At 40.0% G+C, this 18,124-nt stretch overlaps 1 pseudogene; it reads left to right on the forward strand.

The window, feature by feature from the left end:
* Window positions 1-14,086: 14,086 nt before the first annotated feature.
* LOC142625028 (cysteine-rich receptor-like protein kinase 29) lies at window positions 14,087-18,009 on the forward strand (annotated as a pseudogene).
* Window positions 18,010-18,124: the final 115 nt, after the last annotated feature.

The following is an 18,124-nucleotide window of genomic DNA, read 5'->3' on the forward strand; positions in this document are numbered from 1 at the left end:
TACAATTCTGGAATTTTTCTTTTTCATAGCCATTATCATTATGTAATACATTACGTGGTGTCAAACATTGTTACCTCTTACTTGCATCATGTGCTTCACCAATAATTGGTTTTGGCCTGGGTAGTCCAAATCCAATGATGGGTCAAAGTGCTATCTATTTATTCAAATGCGTGATTGGGAACTGAGAAAGGGGAGGGTCTTACTAGAAAATATACACCACCCAAGGGTTATATACAAATTACAAACAATCAATTCATCATTTGTCTCTCTAGATACAACATCCACCTGGTTTGAAAGATACATTAGCCATGCCAAATTCTGGGGCTCCTTAGTATCTTGATCTCTAGTTCCATCAAATGAGCGTTCACATTAGTAATTTTTTTTAAAAAAGAGAAATTAGTAATTCTAGTGCTACCTAAAAAGCCATAATTATTTATGTGACAAATTGTTGTTAATTCTAGTATTACTTAAAAAGCCATAATTATTTTATATGACAAATTGTAATTTTTTGCTTGTCACTCAAGGATGGACCCGGGTGGGGGCTTGAGCCCCGGTCTAATTTTTATAATTATTTTATATGATAAATTGTTTTTTTTTTTTTTGATGAATTTATATGATAAATTGTAATTGGTTACTTTGGGCCCTCTCTAATTAGCAATTATCCAACCTAAAAACTTAACAAAAACAATAAAAATATTCACAATGATGATTGTAAGTTAGTAAAAAAGCTATTTTACCGTAAAGAAAAACCAAAACATCATGTGTTATTGGAGAAACTAAAGCTAAATTTTCTTGCAACTATAGTGAACTAGTATAAATACTAGTTGAAAATAAAATAAAACATTTTATTAAGATTATCTCTCTACCTTCAATTGAAAAACTTAAATTCTCTCTCTTTCTTTATTATTTTAATGAGTTGTTTAAATTATTTTAAATAAAGTGGTAAAAAAATAAATCATTTGATGTTGGGTGTATTATAAAGTGAGGTGGTAAAATAGATAAATTAGCATTTTTCGGTGCTAAAAGCTATTTTTTTAGCACTACTACTGTAAATGCTCTAACTATTAAAAAAAAAAAAAATCCTAGTTAGCCTAGTATTAAAATAAAAATTTTTTTTGTCTTTTTGTTTTGTTTTGTTTTTGTTTTTTTTTTTGTTTTGTTTTTTTGTCTTTGTTGGTAGATGAATGCATCTTAATGTATTAAGAAATAATAATTTTGTGTATTTATAATTTGTTCATACTATATGGATGTCTATTTGGAGTTGTTTTTTCTTATACTTCGGTCCCCTTCAGCTTGAAATCCTGAGTCTGTCCCTACTATCATTCTCGCGTGGGCCTACTCTCTCTCTCTCTCTCTCTCTCTCTCTCTCTCTCTATATATATATATATATATATATATATATATATATATATATATATATATTATAGAGTATCAATTCAACTTATGGCATTTGCTTTTTTGTTTTTTTTTTCTTTTTATCATCAAACCAAGACACCAATTAATTTTTGATGTAAGCGGAGATTGAACTCCAAATCTCTTAGGCTTCGTTTGGGAGTTTATAAGGGAATGAAATTGAATGGAAATGAATAATTATAAAATGAATGGAATGGAATGTAATGTATTTAAGTAAGGTAATAGAATGGAAAGGAAATGAATGGAATAAAATTAAGTAATTTTGTTTGACTACCGTGCACTATAGGTGTGGTGATCACTCTACAAGTATAAGTGCTTGTGGGGTGTGGGGTATGGGGGGCAAGGGCTGGAGTTCAAATCCCCTAAAGGGAGGTTCATATACATATACACTTAAATTAGATTAGAGTCGAAATTTTATCTTGTATATATATATATATATAAAAAAGTAACCTTGTTTTAATGTTTTAAAATAAATTAATGAAAATAAATGGAATGTAAGTAAACTTGTTTAGGAATAACATAGAGAGAAATTAATGAAGTCATTTTATTACAATTAGACTCCTATTTAAAAATAAATGGGTGAATATATAGGGGTATTTTGACACTTTTAGTGAAAATTTATCTAATTCTATTCCTTCCTCCTAATTTTTGGATGAAAATTTAAAGTTTTAAGGTAATAGGGAGGATGAAAAATGTAGTTTATATAAATTGACTATTATGTCTTTATTATATAATAGTGAGAAAGTGAGAGGGGTATGTGAGTGTAATAAAGTGGGGTATTTTTATAAAATGCATTTCTCATCACTTTTCACTCCTTATTTTCCTCCCAATTTAGAAGGATAAAAAAAGTGGGTCTAGGAGGGAAAACTTTCTCTCCTGTTTTCTATCTCTTCTATTTTCTTTACTTAACCAAACAGTGAAAAACAACATTTTTCACCTTGTTTTCCTCTCCCTATTTTCCATCTTCCCTGTTTTTATCCCAACCAAACACACCCTAAAACTCTCAAATAAATGAATGGATTTTCTATTTTCTTTATTGAAACTTTTAAATAAGAAAAGAAAAAAATATTCTAAAATATTCTTATTCAACGTTAAACTATGAGGGCGTTTGGATTCCACTGAAAAATGCTGCGTTTGCGTTTTCAGTTTTTTTTTTTTTCCAGCCGCAGTTATTGACCCAGTCTTCTGTGAACAGTGCATTCGTGCATTGTTCACGGACCCACAAATTCCACTTTTCAGCAACTTTTTCATTAAAAATGGGTCCCGCGATACTATTCACACATTTTAAAATTATTTTGCTACAGTGTTTTCAGTTTTCAGTTTTCAGCAATAAGTTCTATCCAAACAGACCCTATATATGTTCCAAAAGTTTTGGACTTTTTTGAGGTAATGATGAAATTTTTGGTTTCCACAGGTGCGGATTTCCAAGCAAGTTTTGACTCTCCATTTCAACATTTTATTCGTGGTTTCCCGTCCCCTAAGGTTGACTCATATTTAACTTATCCCTAATACCTTGCACAATACATCATCTTAGATTGTACGGTGATTTGGTTGGCTAACAACAAAGAAAGATGAAGGGGATAAAAAATAGAAGATGAATATTCCCATAAAACTTGAAGGGACGGAGATCATGAAGACGGTTAAAACTTGAAGGGACGCGACTATGACGGTTAAATTTTGCTGAGTATCCGTCATGTGTGAATTAATTGTAGATTCCAGGTGGCATGCAATTTGATATGCTTCAGATGAACTTTTGCTTTATCTCCACGCAAACGTGCACGCTTGGACTTCTTGCGACACACGTTTGAGAAGACTCCTATATGTAAAGGAACTTGAGAAGGAAGTTGTATCCTAAAAGAATGGTAATTTCACCCAATATAAATACCCCAGAAACCCTAAATATGAAGGTACGCATAATATTCTTAACTCTGGCACCCTAGGGTTAAAGGAACAAGATTCTAACTTGACCTTCGGAGGGTTTTTGGCCGGCACCACACCGGTGCTCTCTTTAGGTCCATTCTTTTCTTTTTGCAGGTGTTGCTTCGGCTTGAGGGGTGCTTGCAACTCACTGGTGATTTTTTCGGCATCATCAGTTGGCGCCGTCTGTGGGAAACGACCGAGGAAGAAAATCTTCTGATTATTTTAGCCTTGCTCTATTCCTGAGACAAAGAGTTGCATGGCACTCACCCGATCGATGGCAACGAACAACAATCAAGGCGACGAACCACGCACCACTGCTCTGGAGAGGCAGGTCCAAACGCTTGCGGCGGCTGTTGAGCGCCTAACTAAGCAGAATCATGATTTGGAAGTACAGTTGCGGCAAAGGACCGTACACCCGAGTGCACCCCAGGAAGACCAGGAGGGCGCTAGTCCGAAAGGAAGGAACGCGGAAAGACCTGAGGGCAGCAACGCTCTGACTAGACCCGAGCGACAAGAAACCAATCAACCACTTGCCTTAGACGCTGTGCCGACTCACATAGCCATCGAGATGCAAGAGATGAGGGAACGCATGGATGTGATGATGAACGCCCTTAGAGGACGGGTATCCAACAACTTGGATGACCTAGTCCATAGAACGGATTCACCATTCACGGCGTTGGTGAATTCATGCCCCGTTCCTGCAAAGTTTCGCATGCCCTATGTGGAAAACTATGACAGATCCAAAGACTCGTTGGATCACCTGGAGTCTTTCAGAACCTTAATGCATCTTCAGGGTGTACCAGACGAAATCATGTGCAGGGCTTTCCTCACCACCTTAAAAGGGCCTGCAAGGGATTGGTACAGTAGGTTGACGCCTAATTCCATCAGCACTTTTAAGGAACTAGGCGCATTGTTTGTATTGCATTTTATTGGAAGTCATCGACACAAGAGGTCTATTGCATGTATATTGGGTATTAAGCAATGCGAAGATGAGACATTGAGGTTTTATATAGCCCGCTTCAACAAGGAATCCCTCCCGATTGACGAGGCAGATGACAAGATACTTGTGGCAGCATTCACGAACGGGTTACAAGAGGGTAAGTTCTTGTTTTCTCTCTGCAAGAATGACCCAAAGACTATGTCCGATGTATATTACAGGGCGAAGAAGTATATGAACGCGGAGGATGCTTTGCTGGCCAGAAACGACTATAAGCCAAGGAAAAGGGAAAGACAGGAAGATATGAAACCAGATAATGGTCGAAAAATGACGAAAACCAGAGATCGGCGAGAAGACCGGAGATCCAAAACACCTTCGGGGAGGTTTACAAGTTTCACCCCCCTCACAGCACCAATCGACCAAGTGTTAATGCAAATCAAAGATGAAGGAAGCTTGACGTTCCCGGGCAAGCTAAAGGGAGATCCAAACAAGAGGCCAAGAGATAGATATTGCCGTTTTCATCGTGACCACGGCCATGATACAACGGACTGTTATGACCTGAAGCAACAGATCGAAGCCCTTATTAGACAAGGAAGGCTGCAGAGGTTTGTGAGGAAGGAGAGAATGGATCAAACCCAGGAACAGAATCCTAGACAGGAAAATGAACATCCCAGACCACCGGTAGCAGACATACGGATGATAATAGGGGGCAGTACTTCAACGGTGTCGTCTAAAAAGGCTAGAAAGACCTATTTACGGATGGTACAAAGTGTCCAGTCAACGGGCTCTTCTCTAGAAAGAATACGACGGAGCGGCTCCAGTATCGAGTTTTCTAAAGAAGAGGCCCGCCGCCTTCACCACCCCCACGACGACGCGCTCGTGGTTAGTATACAGGTAGGAGACTTCAACGTCCACCGAGTTCTAGTGGACAACGGGAGCTCAGCAGACATCCTTTACTACCCCGCGTTCCAGCAAATGGGGATTGCAAAAGAGCGCTTGATCCCGGCATGCACGCCCCTCGTTGGCTTTGGGGGAACCCGAGTCCATCCTTTAGGATCCGTCAAATTGGCGGTGACAGTAGGAGACTACCCACAACAAATAACCAAGGATGTTTCCTTTCTAGTAGTTGATTGCTCATCAGTGTACAATGCCATACTCGGACGACCCACTCTCAACGCATGGAAGGCCATCACTTCAACCTACCATCTGATGATCAAGTTTCCCACGGAACACGGAGTTGGAGAGCTGCACAGAAACCAGGTGACTGCACGGGAATGTTACGTGGCCATGATGGAGATGGATGACCATGTATAGGCAATGAACATCGAAGAACAGAGAACAGCGGCAGAACCCGTGGAGAAATTGGAAGAGGTACAACTAGATGATTCAAGGCCCGACCGGACCACCAGGATAGGGACCTCGGTCGAACAAACGGTTCGACATGCGCTCCTACTATTCCTCAAAGAGAACCAAGACGTGTTTGCATGGAGCCATGATGACATGCCGGGAATAGATCCAGCAGTCATAGTTCATAAGCTGAACGTATCACCTTCCTTCCCTCCAGTTCGACAAAAGAAGCGCGTGTTTGCCCTCGAGCGGGATCAAGCCGCAGCAGAGGAAGTGCAGAAGCTACGAGAAGCGAACTTCATACGAGAGGTGTACTACCTAGACTAGTTGGCAAATGTGGTAATGGTCAAAAAGTCAAATGGGAAGTGGAGAATGTGCGTTGACTTCACGGACCTGAATAAAGCGTGCCCTAAAGACAGTTACCCGCTCCCGCGCATTGACGCATTAGTGGACTCTACCACAAGACATGAGTTGTTGAGCTTCATGGACGCCTTCTCGGGGTATAATCAGATTAAGTTGGAGAAAACAGATTAAGAGAAGACATCATTTGTGACGAGCCAAGGGCTTTTTTGCTACAAGGTGATGCCATTCGGGCTCAAGAATGCAGGAGCCACATACCAACGATTAATGAACAAAATGTTCGCGCACTAAATTGGCCGGAACGTCCAAGTCTACGTAGATGACATGTTGGTGAAAAGCGTAAAGGTGTCGGACCATCTGAGGGACCTCCAGGAGACTTTCAACACTCTTCGAACGTACAAAATGAAGCTGAATCCAAGCAAATGCTCATTCGGAGTAACCGCTGGAAAATTCCTTGGATTCATGGTGTCCCATCGGGGCATTGAAGTCAACCCCAAGAAAGTGAAAGCAATTATGGAGCTATCTCCTCCAAGGACGGTGAAGGAAGTACAAAGCTTGACAGGGAAGATAGCAGCCCTAAACAGATTCGTATCGAGAGCAATAGACAAGTGTCTACCTTTCTTCAGAACACTAAAAAGATCTTTCGATTGGACGGACGAATGCTAAAGGGCATTTGAGGAGTTGAAAGCTTATCTCTCTGCCCCGCCGTTGCTTAGTCCGTCTACGCCAGGGGAGGAATTGTTCCTGTACCTTGCCGTCTCATCAGCAGCGATAAGTGCAGCTCTCATCCGAGAGGAAGGGAAGATACAAAAGCCCGTATACTTTGTAAGCCGGGCGCTAAGAGGTGCAGAGGAGAGATAACCACGGATGGAAAAACTCGCCTTCGCACTCTTAACTACAGCTCGAAAACTGAAGCCCTATTTTCAAGCACATACAATAATAGTCCTGACGGATCAGCCCTTGCGGAGAGCAATGAACAATCCTGAAACTGCAGGACGGATGGCTTTGTGGGCTATCGAGCTAAGTGAGTACGATATCCAATACCAGCCACGAACAGCTGTGAAAGGACAAATACTGGCAGACTTCATCGTGGAATTCACTACACCTGACGGGCAGGGGGTAAAAGAGACGCCCACGTGGAGAATTCACATAGATGGATCCTCCAATAAGCATGCAAGAGGAGTCGGAGTTGTACTCCACACCCCGGAAGGAGATAAAGTTGAATGCATGATCCGTCTGGAGTTCCCCACTACAAATAACGAAGCGGAGTATGAAGCCCTGGTGGCAGGATTGGAACTTGCGATAGCGGCTGGGGCTAGGAAGGCAGTAGTCTACTCCGATTCTCAAATCGTAGCCAGCCAAGTTAATGGGAGCTATGATTGTAGGAATGAGCGAATGAGAAGGTACCTCGGAAAAGGGAAGGGTCTAACGAGTGACCTCCAATTCACAATAGCTCAGATCCCAAGAGAAGAGAATCAAGAAGCGGACCGACTCGCTAAGGCTGCTTCGGCCGAACCTATGATCGTCCCAGAGCAGGTACTGTCCTTTGTCCAACATTCATTGCTGCTAGATAACGTTCAAGTGTAGGAATTAACCACTAAAGACGATTGGACAGTTCCAATTGTGGCGTACCTCAAGGACGGCAAGCTACCGGACGGGAAGGAAGACGCAAGGAAATTAAAGGTTAGGGCTGCCAGATTCACACTGATGAAAGGCGTTCTCTACAAAAGAGGATTCTCCCGACCATATCTGAGATGCCTTGGCCATGACGAAGCAGACTATGTAATGAGGGAAGTTCATGAAGGAATTTGTGGAAACCACTCCGGATCAAGGTCTCTGGTGCACAAGCTACTTCGAGCAGGGTACTATTGGCCGACAATGCAGAAGGATGCCCACATGTACGTTAGAGCCTGCGATAAGTTTCAGCGGTTTGGTAATCTTATAAGACAGCCAACGGAGGAACTTACACCCATGACGGCCCCATGGCCGTTCGCACAATGGGGGTTAGACATCATGGGTCTGTTTCCAATAGCGGCAAGACAATTGAAGTTCTTGGTGGTTGGTATCGACTACTTCACCAAGTGGGTGGAAGCAAAAGCTCTTGCTACTATCACGGAGAAAAACATTTGCAATTTTGTATGGAGAAGTATTATTTGCCGATATGGGATCCCGAGAGTGCTCGTGTCGAACAACGGGAAGCAATTCGACAACGATGTGTTTCGAGACTTTTGTTCTCAGCTGGGAATTAAGAATCACTACTCGTCGCCCGCTCATCCACAGGCCAACGGACAAGTTGAAGTCACGAACCAGTCCTTGTTAAAGATCATCAAGACCCGGCTCGAGGGAGCAAAAGGTATATGGCCAGACGAACTACCAAGTATGTTATGGGCGTACAGAACAACGGCAAGAACACCAACAAGAGAGACACCGTTCCGATTGGCGTTCAGTTCTGAGGCCCTCATACCGGCAGAAATAGGATTGACGAGCTACCGTGTGGAAAACTATGACGAGAGCAAGAATGTTGAAGCATTACATTTAGGGCTTGATCTTGTAGACGAAGTCAGGGCAACAGCAGCCCAGAGATTGGCGCAGTACCAAGACATGATGGCAAAACATTACAACTCTAAGGTTCGGCACCGGGACTTCAAGGTTGGGGATCTCGTGTTACGAAAAGTGTTTGGCGCTACGAAGGATGCGTCCCTGGGAAAGTTGGGTCCTAACTGGGAAGGCCCGTACAGAATCATCTCATGGCGTAGGAAAGGAACGTATTACTTGGAGACATTAGACGGAAGTTGGGCCATCCCTGGAACACGGAGCACCTGAAGAAGTACTACCAGTAGTGCAGCAGTCACAAGACGATACCTACCGCCTTATTTTTCAGTTTAATTTTAGACAGTCATTTTAGCTTTTACTTTTTAGAACTCAAGTTTTCTTTTCCATTAACAATTTGGTTTGTTGAACTTATGAAAGGAATTTTAATTTAGAAAATACGAAATGCATGCTGATGAAAATCTACAAGTCCATAAAGTGGACGGATCATCCAAAGGATGAAAAATCTACAAGTCCACAAAGTGGACGGATCATCCAAAGGATGAAAAATCTACAAGTCCATAAAGTGGACGGATCATCCAAAGGATGAAAAATCTACAAGTCCACAAAGTGGACGGATCACCCAGAGGGTGAAAAATCCAGAAGTCCACAAAGTGGACGGATTATCCAAAGGATGAAAACTCTACAAGCCCACAAAGTGGACGGATTACCCAAAGGGTGAAAAATCTAGATGTCCACAAAATGGACGGATCATCCAAAGGATGAAAGTCTAAGTCCACAAAGGGGACGAATCATCCCAAGGATGAAATTTTACCGATCCACGTGGTGGACGGATCATCTAAAGGATGAAAACCTAACTCCATAAAGTAGATGGGCAATATAAAAGATTAGAAAAACCTAGTTCACAAAGTGGACGGGTAGCAAAACTATATCTGAAAGTCCAAACAAAGGACGGACGTCCAAAACTTTTAACTGGAGACAGGTTACCAAAATAAGATAAACATGCGACGGATAATAATCAAAGCAAACAGGCAATAAAGGATTCCATAAGTCAAAATATAACAGTTACAAGCGACGGTTCAACATGATTGTTTACAACGGTAAGAATTTTTACAAGTACTACGCTTTCTTTTGCGAGTTATCAATTTGACCGTCGTCTGGCTGACTTGGAGGATAGACTTAACCTTCATCAACTGGAGCCGTGACGGGCAACACTTCATCGGCACTCTCTGACCTGACGGATTGCGCAAGTGTTTGCCCTTGAGCATCTATTGAAATATGGGAAACGTCCAAATCAGGATACGACGACTTCACCAGACGGATGGCGTTGTCGAAACTGTCAGCGAAAGAACTCCCAAGCTCCGTCAGAAGGAGTTCAGAATCACGATATTCCCGAATGGCTATCTCTTTTACGTTGTCAAGTTTGGAAATTGTCTCCGTCAACTGCTTCTCCTTGTCCTTCAGAATTTCTCGCAGATGCCCATTCTCCTTTTCCACCTCCCCTCTAACTTGCTCCGAGTATTTGAGCATCCTGTCCACATTGATCTTGTAGGTCTTCAGCTCGTGCAGCACATCCTCCATCGTCTAGTTCTTCTTTCTAAGACCGTCCATGGTTGTCTTATGATTGAGACAACGGCCAAATAGGCCTTTCATCATCAACATGGCCTGGAAGTAAAATGCAATGTTATGGTAATAACGGGTAGAAAAGAACTAGTCAAAACTAGTAGACGGATTCAAAGTTACCTGTCCAAGGGTGAAAAGGCCCATCTCACCCATCGCCTCTGTTGTGTGGTTGCCGAGGTCCGCGTAATCGTCAGATGTCCACATGGACGATATCTTTTCAAAGGCATAGCTGGAGTCTTCCCAAAAGAGAACGGGTGGTTTCTCAGCAGTAGGGACGGGACCCTTCATCAAGCCTTTGCCTTTTCCATGCTTAACGGGTACTTTCTCGGCTCCCAATGCTACGACGGGCTCTGGTGTGGCCTTTTGTTTCTTTGGAGGACGGTCAATTTTTTCTGGTTGATTCCGCTTTGATGGAATGATTTGGGCTATCTCCTTTGCTTGGCCCCCCTCTTGTTTTTTCTTCGCAGCTTGTTGTTTGATGAAGGCCCTTTTCTTGGCAGTGTCCATCTCTGTAAATCAAAGACGAATGAGAAAGCCAAAGGTAAAAGACTTCAAAAAGATGGAGATGGTAGCGACGGACTTACGTTTTCGTATTCTGTTATCGTAGTGACGGGCAGAAGATGAAGGTTCGGGTCCGTCACAATACCAGTGTAGCGTGTCAAGGGTGACGAGCTGTGCCCACGTCCTCTCTTGCAGTTTAGTCTTGTTGAAAATTTTTTCTAGGAAATTCCACTGTTCTAGGTTAAGTTGTGGACGGTCTTGAGCTATGAAAAAGACGGTTACACCTTAGATCATAAAAAGTTTTCAAAGATGTAGTTGACGGAAACAAAGAAATGACATACCCGATGGAGGCATTATGCCCCATGTAGTGTCGACGGGAAAATGTGTTCTATCCCCTGGACGACACATCCATTCGTCCCCCTCTAAAAAGAAATACCGACTCTTCCAATCTCTATTTGAGTCCGGTGTGTCACTGACGAGCATCAACAATTTGCTTCTAGCAGCAAAACTGTACATACCTTTTGACTTAACGATCTTTGTTGGACAATAATAGTGGAAGAATTCTTCCACCGTCAACCTTCTTCCACCGTCAGCCATTGTTCCGTATAAAACTTCTACCCCAATGAACACCCTCCAGGCGTTTGGGGAGATTTGAGTGACAGATAGGCCAAGGTACTGAAGAAGACGACGGTGGAGAGAACTTAAGGGAAATCTAAGCCCCGCCTTTAAGGCTTACTCATAGATCCCAACACCGTTGACTCCCTTGTAGTAACATTTTTCTGACGGTTGGGGAAGGCGTAAATGGATGTTTTCTGGTATTTGGTACTTGGTTCTAAGTGTTCTGAGGTGGGATTCAGTGATTGTGGATCTAAAGTCATTTACCGTCCAAAGGGGCAGCATAACGAACTCTCTTAGACCGTCCGGTCCAATCGTAGATTGAACGGGGGGATCCACACCGTCTAAATCACTACTTAATGACTCTGAGCTATCCGTCTCCAGACCTTCGTCTTGGGAAGAAAAGGTACTAGACGGACTCCTTTCTTCACTTGAGGCGTCAGGATCTCTTGGACCTGACGGTAATCTTTCATCGTAGCCCGCCCCGTCGCGGACAAACGATTGATTACTTGACGCACTAGACATGACCTACATTTATGACGGTATACCCTAAGACACTGACGGGTCTAAAGTGCATGTATATATAACAAAAACCGGAAATAAACAAAAATGACGGGAGAAGGATCTGGAGTACATATCGGATTGAGATGACTCCCGATGCAAGATGACGGTAGCGCTCTGCTCAAAAACTTTTGATAAGAAGAGAGAATGAAGGGAGAAATGGCAAGTTTTTATAGAGTGATGGGCACGGAATACGAAGCGTCACCTCATTTTGGGGGAACTGCCAATCTGTAACAACCACGTGTCCTGCATCAGAAATACAGGCCACGTATCTTCCGTCATGGTACACTATGACCGTCCCATCTCAATACTTTGCTTTGAATCATTCCATGAATCCGTCAGGTGCAAAAGACGGATCCAAGGACTGAAGGGGGGAACTGAAGGGGATAAAAAATAGAAGATGAATATTCCCATAAAACTTGAAGGGACGGAGATCATGAAGACGGTTAAAACTTGAAGGGACGCGACTATGACGGTTAACTTTTGCTGAGTATTCGTCATGTGTGAATTAATTGTAGATTCCAGGTGGCATGCAATTTGATATGCTTCAGATGAACTTTTGTTTTATCTCCACGCAAACGTGCACACTTGGACTTCTTGCGACCCACGTTGAGAAGACTCTTATATGGAAAGGAACTTGAGAAGGAAGTTGTATCCTAAAAGAATGGTAATTCCACCCAATATAAATACCCCAGAAACCCTAAATATGAAGGTACGCATAATATTCTTAACTTTGGCACTCTAGGGTTAAAGGAACAAAATTCTAACTTGACCTTCGGAGGGTTTTCGGCCGGCACCACACCGGTGCTCTCTCTAGGTCCATTCTTTTCTTTTTGCAGGTGTTGCTTCGGCTTGAGGGGTGCTTGCAACTCACTGGTGATTTTTTCGGCATCATCAAAAGAGAATAGCCAAGCTTGGATTACCGTCGGATATTTTCCATTTAAAATAGCTGAGCTTGCTTTCTATGTCACCCTTCCTTAATCAGAGCCACTCGTGCTCATGTCATACCACTGTAAGGATATAAATAAATTTAAACTTAATTCATTTTGTAATTATGTCAAAATCTCTCAACTTAACATGACTTATTTATTAAGTGAGGCTTAATAAACAGGTCATACTTGGTTAACATAAATACAACTCATTTTAACTCGTTTGATGAACATGTTATATTAGATTGGCACAAACATTACTCATTTAAGCCCATTTATCAATTGTGTGAAAGTGAAGTGATTCCTTTTTTATCCTAAACACTAACCCACAAGAGATTATGTAATAGGTGGGTGTCAACCATTACCAACTCTTACTTGCATGTGCTTCTCTTCTCTTGAAAAAAAAAATCTTGCATGTTCTTCACCGATAGATTATTTTGGTAGTCCTTTCTCAAAAAAAGAAAAAAAGAAAAAGAAGAAGATTATTTTGGTAGTCCAAGTTAGAGTTCTATTTAATTTAGATAACTTACGATTTAAACCTTAATGTTTTGGTAATGTTTTATTTAAACCTCAAACTTTCAAATTGTTTCATTTAAACCTCAAAGTTTTTAACAACATTCCATTTAAATCTTAGAGCTTCAAAAAACTTTATTTTAAGTCTTAGAGTTTATAAAGTTTCATTTAATCCCCAAAATTTGAAATAAATTTCATTTACACCTCAAAAGTTTGAAATAAATTCCATTTAAAACAGCAGAATGGTGATGCAATGTTTAACGGTGTTGACCGGGAAAACAAAAATGATAAAAGGTTTAAATTAAACATTTTTAAAAACTTTGAGGTAAATGAAACATACCTATAAATTTAAGGCGTAAATAGTAATTTACCGTTATTTTATTATTCCTCTTTAGGAGAGAGAGAGAGAGAGAGAGAGAGCTCTATGTATTTATAGAAATAATCTTAGGATGGCATTAATGTTTCTTAGAATGTGGCAACTTCTTCCTATGTTAGAAAATTCTCCATCATACACTTATACTTTCTTGGCAACTAGCTAGCAAAAACTTCGAGTAATGAAAAAAAAAAATAATAATAATAGTAAATAAAATGAAATCTAGGGCCAATGACTTTTTTGCTAACTTCCATGACGAATGTGCAGTTAGGAACTGAGAAAGGAAGAGGGTTGTAGATATAGACGCAGGATATGTATAACAATCTATTCCAACAATTTCCAATCTTCAATAACTCTCTTTGATCAAAGCAGTATCCCTCTCCATTTCATTTTTTGTCTGTCTAGATTTTGTAATACAGAGCATACAAGTTAGTACCCTTCGCAATGGCTACAATCACGATTGCTCTTGCTTTTCTCATAAGCCTCATTCTCTGTCTTCCCCTTGCACAACCACAATCATGTTCCAACAATGGCACTTTCTCTAATAACAACACCTATGCCAATAATCTCAATCTTTTACTCTCTTCTCTCCCTTCTAATGTCACGGCCAATGGTGGCTTTCACAGCACCTCTGCTGGCCAAGATCCCAACAAAGTTTATGCACTTGCACTGTGTAGAGGAGACCTTTTGATATGGGTAAATGTTACAATTGTACGAACACCTCGAGCCTAGATATCACAAAACAGTGTCCTGACCAAAAAGAAGCAATAATATGGGGGGAAGACTGTATTCTAATGTACTCAAACAGACATTTTTTGCACCAAGGAAACTATGCCTTATCAGCATGTGCCTAATCCCAATAACATATCATCAACGGACTTGGATCAGTTCAATCAAACACTATATAATTTGATGGGGGGCCTTGTCACACAGGCTTCATCGAGTTCCTTTAGTATAAAGTACTTTGCAGTTGGGAACAAAAGCTCCAGTAGCTCAAAGAAGTGTATGGACTTGTGCAGTGCACCCCAGATTTATCCCAGATGGATTGCAGAAGTTGCTTAGATGGCGCAGTAGCAGATATTTTAAGCTGTTGTGGTTGGATGGACGGGGGAAGAGTTCTTAAACCCAGCTGTATTGCTCGGTTCGAGGTGTATCAGTTTTATGATTTAACTTAATTTGGTCCACCCTTCTCCCACAACAGAAGTGGTCCCTTTAACACAAGCGATCCCTTTAACCCCGGACAATTCTTCTCCCACAAAAACAAGCCAAGGTGTGTCTATATTTATCCAGCTTTCGTAAGTAGGTATGTGAGATTGTAATAGAAAACTCTTGTAAACGCTTTCTGCATTCTAACAAAAATATTATTCAAGGAGAATATCAATTTATGACAAAAGTCACTGCCTAGAATAAAGAAGCCAATATCACTTTTTGCTCTTTCCCATTTGAGTTTTTTTTTATTTTTATTTTAAAAAAGATTAATTTTCCTTCTTGTTTTAGTTCTATCTTTATTAAGGTTTCCTAATTTGATTAGAAACTTAGAAGTGCTAATTTGACAATTCGATAGTCACATTTTGGTGTTTTTAATGGAGATATCTAGGGTTTAAATCTCCCGAGTCCCCGACTCCCAAGTATAGAATTATCGAGAAACAGAAGTCCTATTCTAGTTAGAGGTCTATTATTAGTCTAAAGGTTCCAAACTTCCATCCTCATGAAAAGTTTCATGTTTGTATGCTTAAAATTAAAAAAATTGGAACAATACCTTTGTATTTAAAAGTGAGAATTTGCACATTCAAACAATTTTTAATTTGAACCCACTTATGGCTTGCAGATAACAGTAGCACATCCAGCCTTGTTATTTTTGTTTTTGTTCCAATTGCCAGCTTAATGACAGTAATCACGCTTGCTTGGGCAATTCTGCAGAAGCGGAAGTCAAAGCAAAATGTTGATCACAGTAAGTTATATATACTCCACTATTTATTAGTTAAAGTTGACAAAATTAAGAGATGACATGGTGCAACTTAGAAGAAAGAATGGCTTTAGACCATAAATGTTGATAGTAAGTCAGTATGCAGTTTGCTTGGAGATCTTAAGAACAAGTGAATGTCATAAATTTCCAAAAATTTAAATAAATAAATCCTAGAATCCAACAATATTGAGCACTGCTTTAAGATTTTTTTTTTTGGTAAATAGAAATTTAGTGTGAATTCTTCTTATAGTTAGTTTGCAAAAAAGATTTGAGGAATTGTGCTTATAAAATAATTTTTCCTTTGATCATCTGTAATCTATCTTAAAGTAATGTGGTGTGTGTATATTGGGGAAACACGTAATTGAAACATATTTATCCCATTTTCTTGTATGGAACAAAAACTTAGTTCACTGATGAAATGCAATTTCAGAATTACCTTTTAGGAATTTAGAATGGGTATAGTTTAAAATAGGTTAAAGTCCCCTAAATCTTTGTAATATATACAGGTAGAGATTCTAAGATAAATTTTAGTGATGCAAATTTTGAAATCTATAACAAAGATTTGTCATAATGTCGCTCTAACTCATTTTCACTTGTAACTTTTATCAAGATGATGATGCTATCAAAAGGCTAGAATCACTGAAATTCAACTTCAGCACAATAAAAGCGGCAACAAATAACTTTTCTAATGCCAATAAGCTTGGAGAGGGCAGATTTGGTTCAGTATACAAGGTGATACGAGCATTGCCTTGGAAAAATTATGTGTATAGGGAACTTGAATTTCTCTTGCAATGAACTTTCCCCTGATGTTTAAAATTTAAATAGCACAAAAATAGTATATACTGTTTCTGATGGACAACCTATATCCATTTGCCACCCATGTTTATTTTCAAAATTGTTGTTACATTTATAGCATGAAGAGCTTATCTTTATTTACTCATACATTTTCAGGCTAGACTTCCACATGGACAAGAATTCGCTATGAAGAGATTGTTTGACAAGACTGAGCATACTGAAGAGCAGTTTGAGCATGAGATCCTGTTGGTGGCTAAGCTCCAACATAAGTGTCTAGTTAGCCTTCAAGGTATTTGCTCTGAAGGAAGGGAAAGAATCCTTATTTCTGAGTTAGTTGGCAATGGAAGCCTGGATCAATTTATATATGGTACGACTTTAATATATTGCAAATGTACTAATATTCCTCTGTAATAACTCCTAGTAATACCACAACTTGGAATTGATCATATGAATATGTAGATCCCATCAAGCGTGTCTAGATGAATTGGGAAAGGCGTTAAAATATCATTTGTGGCATTGTTCGGGGAATTCTTTACCTTCATGAAGATTCTCGCCTTAAGATTATACATCGAGATGAAGCAATGAATCCTAAAATTTCAGACTTTGGACTAGCAAGGCTATTTGATGCGGGTCAAAGTCAAGACAAGACCGGTAGATGTGTTGGGACATAGTATGTACCAAGCTCACCCTATAAATTCTAACTTATTACTGATTTTCAAGTGGCTAGTAATCCAAGTCCTAATAAAGAAATATATAATTTAGTTCAAGCTTTTAAGCATTGAATATCTCATATAGACATTCTAAATTCTTAATTAATTTTTTTCAGATTACTAGTGTTTATAACACACAAGTCATGATTTCAGAGTTCATCAAAAAAAGGCTAGAATTAAAGGCTAGGATTTCAGTTTTTTATTTGGGTGTGTAAAATTGTGTAAAATAATATGTGTGCAACAAGTTTAACCCTTCTTTGATTAATAATTTTGGAACAGTGGATATATGGCTCCAGAATATATATCACATGGGCATTACTCAGTGAAGTTAGATGTCTTTAGTTTTGGTATCTTAGTTCTGGAGATTGTGAGTGTTAGAAAGAAGAGTTGGCTTTGTAATACAGATGATGTAGAGCTCCTTCTAAGCTATGTAAGTGTCTCTGTCATATTTTATGAAGCTGCATTACTCTTTATGACGGTGCTCTTTTTCTGAGGTGTGTAGAGTTTCAATACATGAATTCATGTACTGCTTGCAGGCATGGACTAATTGGAGAGAAGGGACGGCTTCAAATTTGATAGACCAGACACTTGGGGACGGTTCAAGAAGTGAAATAACGAGATGCATTCATATTGGGTTATTATGCGTTCAAGAAAATGTAGCATACCGACACACCATTGCATCTTTGGTTCAAATGCTAAATAGTGACTCCTCAAGCCTCCCAACACCTGCATTTCTTATATATAGTGACATAGAGCGAGACATCACTTTGCTAGAATCTACTTCAAGGGCTTCTGAGTCCGAACAATCCAGGAATAGAGATGGGGTGACATACCTTTTGGTTCACTAACACATCGTGTGAGTTGTATCCTAAATGATAGACAAGGAAAGGATTTACTGATTTAGTACAACAAAGAGGAATTAAATTGGTAACAATGTAGAATTAATTTGATTAATTACAACATTCTTTGGAAACCTTATTGTTGGTTGTTGTCATGTAGAGGAATGTTTAG

This window comes from Castanea sativa, chromosome 2 (assembly GCF_040712315.1).
Source record: "Castanea sativa cultivar Marrone di Chiusa Pesio chromosome 2, ASM4071231v1".
NCBI classification, from domain to species: Eukaryota; Viridiplantae; Streptophyta; class Magnoliopsida; order Fagales; family Fagaceae; genus Castanea; species Castanea sativa.